The following is a 14,315-nucleotide window of genomic DNA, read 5'->3' as shown; positions in this document are numbered from 1 at the left end:
TCCCTTTCCCCCGATGGGGCGGTGGTGTCTCCCGTGAGCCGCTCGTCAGTAGCTAGCCTGGTGATCTTTGTGAATGACATTAACGACCACCCCCCCGTCTTCGGGCAGTCGGTCTACAGGGTGAACATCAGTGAGGAGGTGCCCCTGGGCAGCTACGTGCGGGGCCTGAGTGCCACGGACCGTGACTCGGGCCTCAACGCCAACCTCAAATACAGCATCGTCTCGGGCAACGAGCTTGGCTGGTTTCGCATCAGCGAGCACAGCGGGCTGGTCACCACGGCCGGCCCCACCCCCCCGTCTTCGGGCAGTCGGTCTACAGGGTGAACATCAGTGAGGAGGTGCCCCTGGGCAGCTACGTGCGGGGCCTGAGTGCCACGGACCGTGACTCGGGCCTCAACGCCAACCTCAAATACAGCATCGTCTCGGGCAACGAGCTTGGCTGGTTTCGCATCAGCGAGCACAGCGGGCTGGTCACCACGGCCGGCCCTGACGGCGGCACCGCCGGGCATGCTGCGGGCACGTCCATCTCCAGCAGGCTGGACCGGGAGACTGCTTCTCAGGTGGTGCTCAACATCAGTGCCCGCGACCAGGGGGTGCAGCCCAAGTTCTCCTACGCGCAGCTGGTGGTGACCATCCTGGATGTCAACGACAACAAACCTCGCTTCAGTCAACCCGAGGGCTACCAGGTGTCCCTGGCTGAAAACTCCCCGTCAGGAACTGAGCTGCTGGTCCTGAGTGCCACAGATGGGGACCTGGGGGACAATGGGACCGTCCGCTTCTCCCTGCAGGAAGCTGAGCCGGCGCTGGCAGCGGTTGGCCCCTCCTCGGTGACCCCTCGCCGGATCTTTCGCTTGGATCCCGTGTCGGGCAAGCTCAGCACCATCTCGCAGCTAGACCGGGAGGAGCAGGCTCACTTCTCCCTGCAGGTCCTGGCCACTGATTTAGGCTCTCCTCCCCTTTCTTCGGTAGCCCGAGTTAATGTGAGTCTCCTGGATGTGAATGACAATAGCCCTGTGTTTTACCCCGTTCAGTATTTTGCCCATATCCAAGAGAATGAGCCAGCCGGAACCTATGTGACCACAGTGTCTGCCACGGACCCTGATCTGGGACCCAATGGGACGGTCAAGTACAGCATCTCAGCTGGAGACACCTCCAGGTTTCAGGTCCATGGCCAGACAGGGGTCATCACAACCAAAATAGCCCTTGACAGGGAGGAGAAAACTGCTTACCAGTTGCAGATCGTGGCCACTGATGGTGGCCATCTTCAGTCGCAGAACCAAGCCATTGTCACCATAACTGTCTTGGACACCCAGGACAATCCACCTGTTTTCAGCCAGGGCACGTACAGTTTTGTTGTCTTTGAAAACGTTGCTCTAGGTTACCACGTAGGTACTGTTTTTGCTTCCACCATGGACCTCAACACCAACATCAGTTACCTTATTACGACAGGTGACCAAAGGGGCATGTTTGCCATCAACCGAGTGACGGGGCAGATCACCACAGCCAGTATTATTGACAGGGAGGAGCAAGCATTTTACCAGCTGAAGGTGGTCGCTAGTGGTGGGGCGATAACTGGAGACGCTATGGTCAATATAACTGTCAAAGATTTAAATGACAATTCCCCACACTTTATTCACGCGGTGGAAAGTGTAAATGTGGTTGAAAACTGGAAAGCTGGGCATACCATATTCCAGGCCAAAGCTCTTGATCCTGATGAAGGTGTCAATGGCGTGGTCCTTTACAGCCTTAAGCAAAACCCAAAGGGCTTGTTTTCAATCAGTGAACAAACAGGTGCCATAAGCTTAATAGGGCCACTTGACATAAATGCTGGGTCTTACCAGGTTGAAATCCTGGCCTCGGATATGGGGGTGCCACAGCTGTCCTCTAACTTCATCCTGACTGTCTCTGTCCATGATGTAAATGATAACCCGCCTGTGTTTGACCAGCTTTCCTATGAAATTACTATTTTGGAGTCGGAGCCTGTGAATTCCAGGTTCTTTAAGGTGCAGGCTTCCGACAAAGACTCGGGAGTGAATGGTGAAATAGCTTATAGTATAATTGAAGGAAATGCTGGGGATGCCTTTGGCATATTCCCAGATGGTCAGCTGTATATAAAGAGCGAACTGGACCGTGAACTTCAGGAGAGATACATTTTACTGGTTGTTGCCTCTGATAGAGCAGTAGAACCCCTCAATGCTACTGTGAACGTTACCGTAATTCTGGAGGATGTAAATGATAACAGGCCCCTGTTCAACAGTACCAACTATGTGTTTTATTTTGAAGAGGAGCAGAGAGGTGGATCGTATGTAGGTAAAATAAATGCTGTAGATAAAGACTTTGGGCCAAATGGTGAGGTCAGGTACTCCTTTGAGCATATGCAGCCGGATTTTGAGCTGAACACGGTAACTGGGGAAATAAGAAGCACTCATCAGTTTGACAGAGAAGCTCTTATGAGACAAAGGGGAGCTGCAGTATTTAGTCTCACGGTAATAGCGACAGATCAGGGGTTGCCAAAGCCTCTAAAGGATCAGGCAACTGTACAAATCTACATGAAAGACATCAATGATAATGCCCCCAAATTTTTGAAAGATCTCTACCAAGCTACCATATCAGAATTGGCAGCGAATCTGACACAGGTTCTGAGGGTTTCCGCCTCAGATGTTGATGAAGGGGTTAATGGATTGATTCACTACTCTGTAATCAAGGGAAATGAAGAAAAACAGTTTGCAATAGAGAGTAGCACGGGCCAAGTGACCTTAGTAGGCAAACTAGATCATGAAGCTACTGCATCATATTCGCTTGTCATCCAAGCAGTAGACTCTGGAACGGTTCCCCTAAGTTCAACTTGCATGTTGAGCATTGATGTATTGGATGAAAATGACAACAGTCCTTCCTTCCCTAAATCAACCTTGTTAGTGGATGTCTTGGAAAATATGAGAGTCGGTGAACTTGTGTCATCTGTCACTGCCACTGATTCTGATTCAGGTGACAATGCTGACCTCCACTATAGCATTACGGGGACAAACAATCACGGGACCTTTAGCATCAGTCCCAACACCGGTAGTATTTTTCTTGCAAAGAAATTGGACTTTGAGACGCAATCTCTGTATAAGCTAAATATAACAGCAAAAGACCAAGGAAGGCCACCACGGTCATCTACAATGTCAGTGGTGATACACGTTAGGGATTTTAATGACAACCCTCCTCATTTTCCTCCAGGGGACATCTTTAAATCTATTGTTGAGAACGTTCCTGTTGGTAGCTCTGTCATTTCCGTGGCTGCTCATGATCCAGATGCCGATATTAATGGGCAGCTGACGTATGCGATCATTCAACAGATGCCACGGGGTAATCATTTCCGTATAGATGAAGTGAGAGGGACAATATTTACCAATGCCGAAATAGATCGCGAGTTTGCTAATCTCTTTGAGTTAACAGTCAAAGCCACCGATCAGGCTGTTCCTGTGGAGTCCAGACGATTTGCTTTGAAGAACGTGACCGTTTTGGTGACGGATCAAAATGACAACGTTCCCGTGTTCATATCGCAAAATGCTCTCGCAGCCGACCCTTCGGTTGTGATCGGTTCGATCCTAACGACAATTATTGCTGCGGATCCTGACGAGGGCGCCAACGGAGAAGTGGAATATGAAATAGTCAATGGAGATACCGAAACCTTCATTGTGGATCGCTATAGCGGAGATTTGAGAGTAGCGTCAGCTTTGGTGCCTTCTCAGCTCATATACAATCTCATAGTTTCTGCCACGGATCTTGGCCCTGAAAGGAGAAAATCCACCACCGAGATGACTATAATTTTGCAAGGGGTTGACGGGCCTGTCTTCACTCAGCCGAAATACATAACCATCTTAAAAGAAGGTGAGCCTATCGGGACAAACGTGATATCTATCGAAGCGGCGAGTCCGCGGGGCTCCGAAGCTCAGGTGGAATATTACATCGTGTCCGTCCGATGCGAAGATAAGAGTCTCGGGCGCCTCTTCACCATCGGGCGCCATACTGGTGTCATCCAGACCGCTGCCATTTTGGACAGGGAGCAAGGAGCGCGTCTCTACTTGGTGGATGTTTATGCCATTGAAAAGTCGTCTGTTTTGCCCCGCACACAACGAGCAGAGGTAAAGCTTTTATTCAGTCATTATTTACCTGTTTGCTTTCTAAACGAGCCATTTTGTGTATTTGTCGTTAGCTGTTTTACAGACGGTAGTGCACAGCAGGAGACCTGAAAGCTAAGTCTGCCGATCCACTAGTTAAAGATAACCTTTCAATTAGGATACCCCAAACTGTTTTCCTCAAAGTCGCCTCGAGAAATTTGAGAGAGGCTTAGGCATAGTGCTTAAATTTGGTACTGTAGGCACAATGTTGGTCAAATAAATTTTAGGTACGAAATACTTTAGGTGCTAAAAGCTTTAATCACGGGCATTTTGGAGTTTTGCATGCCTTCTTGTTTTAGCAATGGTTAATTATTTTAAGTCTTTCTATTCCTATGTGAATTACAACTGAACTTCTTTTGCTACCGTCATCATGTCAGTATTTGCCTGGGAAGTGGCCAGCAGGGGATTGCTCTCTGAAGAGCTCATCTGGTGTCTCAAGACTTTGATGTGCTTGGTGTCCCTGCCTGGTTAAGTCCCTCAGATAGGTCTCCTCATGCACCTCCAATTTAGGTTCCTTCTTTACCCTCGCTGATGAGTATGAAAATGGTCTTGTTTTTGTTCTTGGATGTGACAGACTGTAAAAGCGTAACAGTTCAGCTAACAACTTTCCTTATCACAAAGCCATTTGCCTTGACTGAAGGGTCTTTAAGTGTTCTCTGCATGACTAGCTTGAGGAGCAAAGGGTGGAAAACAGGTTTGAAACATCGTCTGTGAAGTACAAATGTTTTATTTGCTCCGTCTGGTCATTGAGCCACGGAGCTGTTCGTTTACACCATCCTTGCTGTCTTCTGCAGGAATATTGAGAAGCCTGGTGTGAAAGGGAGCCTGGTGTTTTTGTTTTAAGTTGCACCATCTTCTGGAGCTGCCGTCTGCACTTCACTATGAGCCATTTAACTTGCAGTTCCTGGAGGTTTGGGGCCGGCACTGCGGAGTGGGTCAACCAGCAGAGGATGCTGGCAGCGTGTAGTGGTTCAACCGTTTCCCTCGCCAGCTGAATGTATTACCTCAATATCGCATAGCCCTATGCATCCCAGGCATTACCCCCAGATATGCTTCCTCTCGGGAATTACGTCTTAGTTTTGAGCCACTGAGCATACTGTGGTGGTTTGGGTTTTTTTTCTTTTTGATTTTTAGCAGATCTGGTATTTCTAATTCTTACTTGGCAGCTTAGCTTTTTCTCTTCATAGCCGCTTTTTTGTTGTTTTACTGTAGTTTAAGAATGATCTGTATACGTGAGTAACCTCACTCTCATCAGTCACTGGCAGTGACTGATGCTCTGCAAAGTAATTGTTAGGCAGGGAGTTTGAGCGCTGTTCAAACGCAAAGATTTCTTAGCACGTATGAGAGAGTTCATCTTAGTGTGTGTGCTATGTGCTGTTGATTATCAGCTTTTGAAGAGCAGTAGTGTGTTGGAAAATGACCTGTTCTAGTAGTGCTGCTGGTTTAAATACCCCTGCTAGTACTTTGTAAAAGCTTCAACCTTTATCATTTTTTTCTTTTATTGTTCTTATTACGTCATATTTTGTCCTGACGGACAGTTGTTTTGAGGGTTAAGCCTTTGTCACTGGGTATTTGGATCACAATCCTTCAACTTTGAGTCTGCCTGCATGACTGAAATGTTTCTTGACTGGAGAAGGACCCTATGCTTGCAATAGTCTCGCACATTGTAAAAGTATTTAATATGAATATTTGGTGAGCAGGGAAGAGAACAACCGTTGAAACTTTAAACAAATTTTACATTGTTGAAAACAAATCACTCCTGAAATCAAAAGCAAATGTTTTATTCTGTAAAGAACATTGGAAGCAATAGCTGGGAGCTAGGATTTCGTATTGCTGGTCCTATCTTTATAGCTTCTAAAATGCTTCTTCTCCCAAACATAATTAGCGTACTGTGCTTCTTTAGAAATATATTATAAATTATAATCAGCTACCAACTTTAAAAAACGTAACCATATGCAGTCTTTCTCTTGACTGATTGAATTTCTCTGCAGTGGCTTTTGCTGTCCCACACTTGAACAAGAACTACTACAGTGACAGTCTTTGTGCAAGCTGACTGTCAGTGGGTGCTGAATAAGCGATGCAGCTTTTTTCCATGTTGCTTTTGGGTGGCAACTTTTTTTGGTTTTGGTTTGATGTATGCAGTATACACATTTTGGTCTTAGAGTTTGCTGCCAATCTTCTTTCATAAAAAACCAGCCAGTACCCAAGTACGTGAACTCTCTCTCTTATCTTTGGAAACCCACCTTAAAGCACACTCGTGCTAAAGTCTCTGTGCATCAACTGTGTAAATCAGAAGGTTTAATGTTTTATTCCAGGCCTGGTTTTTAAGGTCATGGCTTGAGTGGTGGTATAACCGGAACACTGACGAGGGACGATGAATGTGCGTGAACCTGTAGAATATCTAAAACTTAAGTGTTCTTTTGCCCATAATGTCTCCAACTTTTTTTGGTGCATACATGGCAAGATGAAGACTGACTGATTCTAGATTCCCCCTTGAGAAGTAAGTTGTAAAGCATTGATGCAGGTGTGCAGAAAAAGCCCAATAGGTCTGGTACCAGTACACCTGACAGCTTTCTGAACAGATAAGCTGGATATAAGTTTTGTTGGTTTGTTTTCTGTTTGATGGTGGTTTTTTTTTTTTTTTTTGTGTGTGTGTGCATCAGGAAAAAGCTTGAGTATTGTGTATTTTCTTTCTTCCTTCTCTTATGAAGAGTATGTTGGGTTTTGTTTCTGAATATGGTTAAAGAAAAGAGTAATAGGATGTGCTTAACAACTTCTACATTCTTCTTCACTGCCTGTTACGCCTTCTGCCCTGATGCCAGGCATCTTCTTCAATGCGGGTGGCATGCGAGTGAACCGCTGAGCACCCAGAGCCACCCGGTGTTAAACCTGCTAGCTGAGGCTGATGAAGAAAGCAGCAGTAGCAAGAAAGCTAATAGATCTTTTTGGCTCATGTGGACTTTAGGAATGGTTTTGGGTGGCACACACCTGGTGTGAAATGGAGATATTTACAGCTTCGAAACAGTGACTAGGGTTTGTCTAGCCAGCAGGCAGTATAAAAGAAAAGCAGGCTTGCGTGAAACCACTTACTCTAGAAGTGAATCAATCCTTGTCCTTGGGAAATGGTGTTATTTCCCCCCCTGTACCCCCTAAATTCTGTCACTAAACTCTATTATTTTTTTATTTTTTAGTATCAACTATGCGGAAAAGATCCACCCAGTGCTCCAGCTGAAAAAGTCTCTTTCCAGTCTTTCTCCTCCATCCCTGGGGTTTGCCCCATAGGATCAGACTATAGCTCCACTGGTGGCATAGCGATCGGTTGTGTGCCAGCCCCTCCTGCAGAGAGGGTCCGAGGGGAGAGCTATGCGATGGCAGGACTGGGGTGGAGCCCCTTCTGAACCCAAAGCAGCTGACCTGCCTCCAACGGAAGAGTTACATTGTATTTTCAGTGAAGCAACAGCAAAGAGTTTAGAAAACAAAGAACAGTTTATTTACAGTTTGTGGATTCTTTTGTTTGTTAGCACTAGGTTTGTGTACGTTTCTGTGCTTGTTATTACTCTATGGAGAGAAAAGGGGGGGGGGGCAGAAAAGTGCAAGTCGTAAGGTAAAGCTTTATGCTCGGAGTCCCAAATACTTTGAGATTTGCAAAGAAAACCCAAGTGCTTGTTCCATTGTATTTTACACTAAGTGGTGTAATTTTGGATAGTTATTATTGAATTTGAAAGCTTTTTTTTTTAATTTTGGACTTTTAGCCTATTTCTGTATAATCTACAGCGACAAACCAGATGATTTGACATTGTGTGAATGTGCTCTGGGATCAGTCTTAGGTTTTCCCCGCTTGTATTAATCATTAGGTGTCGCACTGTTCTTCTCAGATAAGAAAAAAATAATGTAGGTGTCCTGACGGGAGCCCTTCTCTTTGCCATTTTACGCCTTTTTCTGTGTTTCTGCTGAAAGAAAAAACTCAGCAATTCCTTAGATCCTTTCTCTTGGCTCTCCGACATAAATTCTCTTTTAACCTCTTCAGGCAGGGCTGAGGGTTTCACCAGCATGATTTTATATTTAATATAGAATGACTAATGCATATTGGCATCACTTGAAAACCATGTGACTTTATTCAATCCTGCCTCCCAAAACAATGAGCGTATGCTGTGGGATATTTTGGGTGGTCGTATGGTGTACCCTGTTTCTCGGCTGGCAGTAATAATGGGAACGCAGGGACAATACCTCATCCTCTGTGCTGTGTTACTGGGGATTAAATGGAATTAGACAGGATCTCTAGTTTGCACGTTTAACCCTTCAGTGGACGGCTTCCTTGGGAGGAGCAGTGGGTTTGCTAGGGACCAGCGGTGCTAACTTGTGTATCGTGTATGGCAAACGAGAGGGTAACAGTTTGGGAGGTGAATTACTTCTTCAGTTAAACATCTTTCATGTATTTTAAATAGGTTCATAGTTTCCAAGGAAGGGAGAGAAGGGTATAAATGAGGAAAATGTATAAAGTTGAAATGAAAGATTAAGTGATGGCATTGAAAATGGAAACGCTTGGAGAGGCAGATCAGTGATGCTAGCAGCACTTTTTACCTGTGTTTGTTAACATGCTCTCAAAAGAGGGGCGATTGCCTTCATTTTCAGACAGGGAACGTCAGGCGCTGAGTTTTCTTTTGCATTTGTACATTCGTAGCTGCTTTTTGTGCTCCATTTCATGACTGGCACTATTGGGAAGCTTGGACTTCGAAGCTGGGGGAGGCTTTTATCTCCCAAATCCATAGCCTAGGAAAAAAGTGTTCGTTCTTTAATCAGGCAAGATACGGGGGTTTTGGACAATGCTTACTGCGGGCATAATAAAGATCTGGAAATTAATGGCAGAATGAATGGCCCTCTCCTCCGGGAAAGAAAATCACGGGACATTTCATCTTGACTCAGAGTGAACCGCAGCCGTGGCCATAAAACCGCGATCGCATGATGTGACTACTTTATGTGGAGCTTTTTGACTCAGCCCAGCCTAGCTCGGCGGCTTAGCGAGCTCTGCCTCACTGCTGCGCCCCGCGGGTCCTCGCTGGACCCAGGAGTGAGATGGAGGTACTCAAAAACTGTCTCCTCCGCTGCACGTATCTGGTGCAGAGCTCCAGAAACCCGGACGAAGAAAGGGGAGATGCTGCTAAGCAGGGGTGACGGCGTACGCCGAGCCGTAGGGGCACGATGCATCCATCCCTTGTGCTGTTTGGGCTGGGTACCGCTTCAGGGGCGCGGGGCTAGACCTCGCATCCCTTTGGGAGAGGGAAAGGGGTGGATTGGTGGGGCAAAACATTGAAGGTGTTACTTTTCTAACCCAGCTGGCTAACGGTGGAGGGCTTTAAATTTAGTAAGAGAATTTGAAACCCGCTTCAGAGAGGTCTTATCTGGCATGTCTCGTATTTACCAGTACAAATAAGAACAATGGGGTACTCCTTGTATTCATACTATTTATAAATCGTTTTATTCTTTAATGATACATGGCACATTGATTGTAGCTTGACAAAGGAAACTACTTACGAAACGTTTGAGTAAACAATGAAAATCTGCTGCCTTGTCCCAGCTCCAAAGCCAGCTTTTTTTCTTTCTAGTGCTGATACTACTGATTCTGAGAAACGTGTAATTATTTAGGTTATTGCTGTCATTTGCACTGATCTGAAAAGGGATCTCTAAGCTCTCCTTGAACTAGAGTGGGAGATGAATGTGCCTTACGTCAAAAACTGGTCCAAACCAATTTGTGAGTTTCAGTTCGAAGTTGTGCCTTTTTTTCATCCTTTCTAATTTCTTTAATGATTCTGCCTTGCTACGTTTTCTTAATATCTAGAATTTCTCATTTCTTTGCTATTTTAGCAGCCTCTGGGCATTTTTGCATGTGAGGTCACTTCATAATTTTTACATTAAAAATCACTAGACTTTAAAAACAACATTCTTTATTATGGAAAATATTCTTTTTCATGCGTCTCTAATGCAAACACTAGAAATAATAGCCAAAAACCCGAGTGAAATTTTCACATGCTTATTTTTGCTAAGTGTTAAATTCTTCATACGAATCTCTAAATGATTCTTGGGTTCTATTGATATTAGTAAGCGAGTCCTTTTCCATGTAAAATGATACCCCCCCGAGCTGCTGGAGTGCAGGTTTCTTTCCACGTGTTAGTGTTAGGTGAAGCAATCGCTGGCTGTTCATGGAGGAGAACTGCAGAAGTTGGTCGCCAAAGCCTGCCTGCCCTCTTGGTGTCTCCAGCTCTCACCACTAGCTTTACTGGGGTAAGACTATGTGGTCGTTGGCTCCTGAAATCTTTGCTGTTGTCTTTTCCCGTTTCCTGTGCCTATCTTGAACCTTGAGACTGCATCTCATCAGAGGGTGGTTGTACCCTTTTGACTGACGGAAGGAGGCTCCGGACGTTTCCATGGTCTCTTCTGAGTCTTTTCAGAGGTTGGATGTTGTTGAACCACCGCTCCGAGGGCCACTTCCCACCCCTCCAATAACAAGGTGCCCGTTTAATTTATATCAAAGCAACCCCGTAGCATGACATATTTCTACTGGTATAGTTTGTTTTAACTGGGTCTAGACTAGGGAGTAGCATTACTGTTAAGTCAGTTTGGTTTCTTACCCATGTAATTGTGTCTGTGCAAAACCTGTGTGTAGACAAGCCCTAATACTCTTGGGTTCTAATTAGAAAAGAAATTTACGGTGACTAAAATTGAAGTAAAACAAAGAGTTTTCCTAACATATTCTCGTAGTCAGGAAAAGTGATGCCGTATCGATATGGTACATCAGTACCACGCTGATTTGTTTCAGTAAATTTATAGCCTTACTTCACTTTGCCAAGAATAATACCAGATATGTTAGAGAAACTGTGTCTTTGTTTTACTACGATGTTTCTCTCTATTCTAATAAATCTTATTTTTAATTAGACCCTTAGTCTAGACTGTCACAGGTTTGTTTTTGTAGTGATCTATTTTTGTTTACATCCTCAGAGCAATAACATACCAAAAGGACAGTGGAACAGATGGAAACTGATAGCTATGATTGCACTGTAAAAATACATATAGTCGCATTAGTTAATGCAAAAGAATTTCAAAGAGCCTATTATGAAGTGGTAATTTATGTGCCAACAGCTATGCAAAAAGTAATGAAAACAAACGTTTCCCTTGACGTTTCATGTTCTGCAGTCTTCGCGCACACACACTGCTAATAGGCTGTTGCTTGTATTGACATAGTGATCTTCAATCAGTGTGTAAGGGTTCTCCTCTATTTATCGCAGCCATCCAGACATCCAGCTCTACAGACAGCAAGGCGTGCTCGTGGCGAAAACATTCAGCAGCCTCTGAGGCTCAGACAGACGGAAGGAGCTTTGGGGGCTCCTTCTTTTGGAGAAGAGCATCTTCTCGCAGTGCGTCACCTTCCCCTTCTCTGTACCCTGTGGCCCGGAGGTGGCATCCCCTGGCCAACTTTGGGTTCCCTGCCGTGGCCGTGTGAGGGAAGCTAACTCCTAAGAGCCTCTTGAAGTTGATCTGGATTCTCTAATGGCGCTGAAACACTAAGAAAAGATTTTTCTCACGGATCTTTAAGTGAAACCCGTGAGACTAGCTTTGAGATGTGCCATATGGCCAGTATGTGAAGTATCATCAGCATTAACACAAAATCGTAACTTTCTTGGTTTCATATATCGCATATATGATTTCATATATCAAATATGTATATTTCTTGATTTCGTATATCGCATACATTGCATTTTCCAGCCTCGTGGCTAGCTATGCTCTTCTAAATACGCATGTACATGCACGTGTCAGAATAACTCTTCCTTCAGCCACTCAGTTGGATCTGCTTGGAAAACAACCAAACTGGGTCAAGCAACGCTGTAGTTTTCTCTGTAGGATCTGCCTGTACCGTTTTCAGTCCTCATCAGGTACCTATCTGGACTGCTCCCAAGCAGGAGTCAAGCCCCAGCTTGCCATTATGAGCAAAGAAGTGTGTAAAAGGCGAGGGAAGCATGGCGATGTGACTCTGTATGTTAGTTTTTAGGAGGTTCAGAAAGGAAATAAGAAGGACGCGCTTGTTTCTTCCATAGGACCTGTGATACAAGGTGGGTGATGAAGGTTCAGAGCAAAGTCGTCGTGCGTTCTGTTTGGTGTGGCACGCGTGTGCCTGTGCTGCCCTGCCGTATGTCCCCAGCAACCTGAACTCTGACGTTTTTTGGGTTTTTTAATAAATAGAAGGGCATAAGAGAACACTAAAGCTACGTTTCAAGGACTGACATTGGTAGGTGTCTTCTGGGCCGCTGCTGCGGCACGAGAAGAGGTCAAGTGCTCCTGCCGCCCCTGGGAGCTGGGGCTCTGCACCGGAGCCCGCCGTGCCCCGCGTCTGCGTGAGGGCATGTCACCTGCGGCTCATTTAATTCTGTATGAACGGCGCCGATAGAACTGATGAGCTCGGAGACTGTGTGTCCTACCAGGTGACTTTTGACCCATTTCCAGGCCCTTAGTTGGATATATCTTTTACGGGGCAGCTTATTAGTACAGAGCATGACGGTCACCGCCGCTGATGGGAATGAACTTACAATTAACTTACAATTTTAAGCAACCGCCTCATATCTAGTCCTCTTTGGGCTTTTAGGCAAAAGTTTTGTTTTTGGTAGCTGTGACATTTCTTGAAATATAATCTAGGAGAAGGCTATTAATTCTAAGAATGTGTATATGATGTTTCACCTACCCAAATCTGTGGTCATCTTTTTAAGCTATGTTCAGAATTTATATCCTGCTTGGACCAAATTAATTTAAATAGCATCCAATGCTAGGTAGTGCTGAAATAAATTCTGCAATAGCAATTGGCTATTAAAACAAGAATTTGAAGCAGCTGGGTAGAGAAAAAACCAAGTTCACATCATAGGGCATATATGTATATTCAGATAGAAGAAACGCTACTTAAAACTTTAAGCTAGAGGTGTGCGTTTGCCACAGGCACTGTGTATGGGGAAATATAGGATAATGTTTCCCTTGCAGTATGCTAGGAGATAAATTGTTCCTCGGAGAGCTAGAGAGAAAACTGAGTTGAGGGCTTTTCATGTCAATTCATTTTTGGATCATTTTTGATAAATTAAGAGAATTCTACTGAAATAGTTCAGAGGAATAAGTAAGATGCCTGAGCTATGGTACACATCTGTAGTGTATGTGCTTAAAGCTTGAATTTTCCATAGGGGTTTTCTTCTACAGTGTTGCACTTCAGGTTTCCTGGTGCTTTTCCCCATTCCCCATTCTTTATTCTTTTCAAGACAACAAATCTTTTTAATCCATCAAAATGTCATGCTGTCTGAAATATGAAGACATGTTGCAATTACAAGGCTGTTTAGAAACAGAAGGTGAACTCAGGAGTTTATTGCCCTCTTATTCTTTCGAGACCTGCATTTTTGTTTGTGTGTGTTTGAATAACTTTTTCCTGAGCACGATTCTATTCCCTTTGAAAGTTGCCTAATAAAGCTTTTATGTCTGTCTTTTTGAGAAAAGAATTTCAACCTGTATTATTTCAGTGAACAAATTAATGAAAATCCAGATTTTAACCCCAGTAGGGTCATGTCAGATTGTCTGGGAACTAATTTATGGCGGTGGCGATCTTATATGAAGTAGAGGTTTTCCTTCCACTGTTCTCTAACAGCGCTCTTAACTCCCGCCTGTCTGGGAACTAATTTATGGCGGTGGCGATCTTATATGAAGTAGAGGTTTTCCTTCCACTGTTCTCTCTCTCTAACAGCGCTCTTAACTCTTGCCCTTCTAACTTTCGAGGAGTCAGCTTGTTTTGTTTTATTTTTACGTCTAAATTTCTTAACTCCAAATAATTCCTACGGTCAGCACCGAAAGTTGCAGGGGTTTTTATCATCTGTTTATTTCTCCGTCCCGTGTTTTCAAGTGGGGTTGCGGTTACCCAGAATAAGGTTAAGTGATGGTGTTGAGACGGTAATTCATTAAACGTAAGCGCCGATACCTTACGATTTCAAGCCCTGCGATCGAGAGACGGAGAACGCCGCTTGACCCGTGGGCTGGCGGAGCGGGGAGGAAGTGGGAGCGGACGTTTTCTTGCAGGGCAGGATGATATTGGGTAGGAGCAAGCGGCGCACACGCCTGCCAAAATACTTGGATCGG

At 44.8% G+C, this 14,315-nt stretch overlaps 1 pseudogene; it reads left to right on the top strand.

The window, feature by feature from the left end:
* LOC104083207 overlaps positions 1-4,127 on the top strand; it is a 4,867-nt pseudogene extending 740 nt beyond the window's left edge.
* Positions 4,128-14,315: the final 10,188 nt, after the last annotated feature.

The sequence above is a fragment of the Fulmarus glacialis genome, unplaced genomic scaffold (assembly GCF_000690835.1).
Source record: "Fulmarus glacialis isolate BGI_N327 unplaced genomic scaffold, ASM69083v1 scaffold23031, whole genome shotgun sequence".
NCBI classification, from domain to species: Eukaryota; Metazoa; Chordata; class Aves; order Procellariiformes; family Procellariidae; genus Fulmarus; species Fulmarus glacialis.
This window is presented reverse-complemented; position numbering and strand designations above follow the sequence as displayed.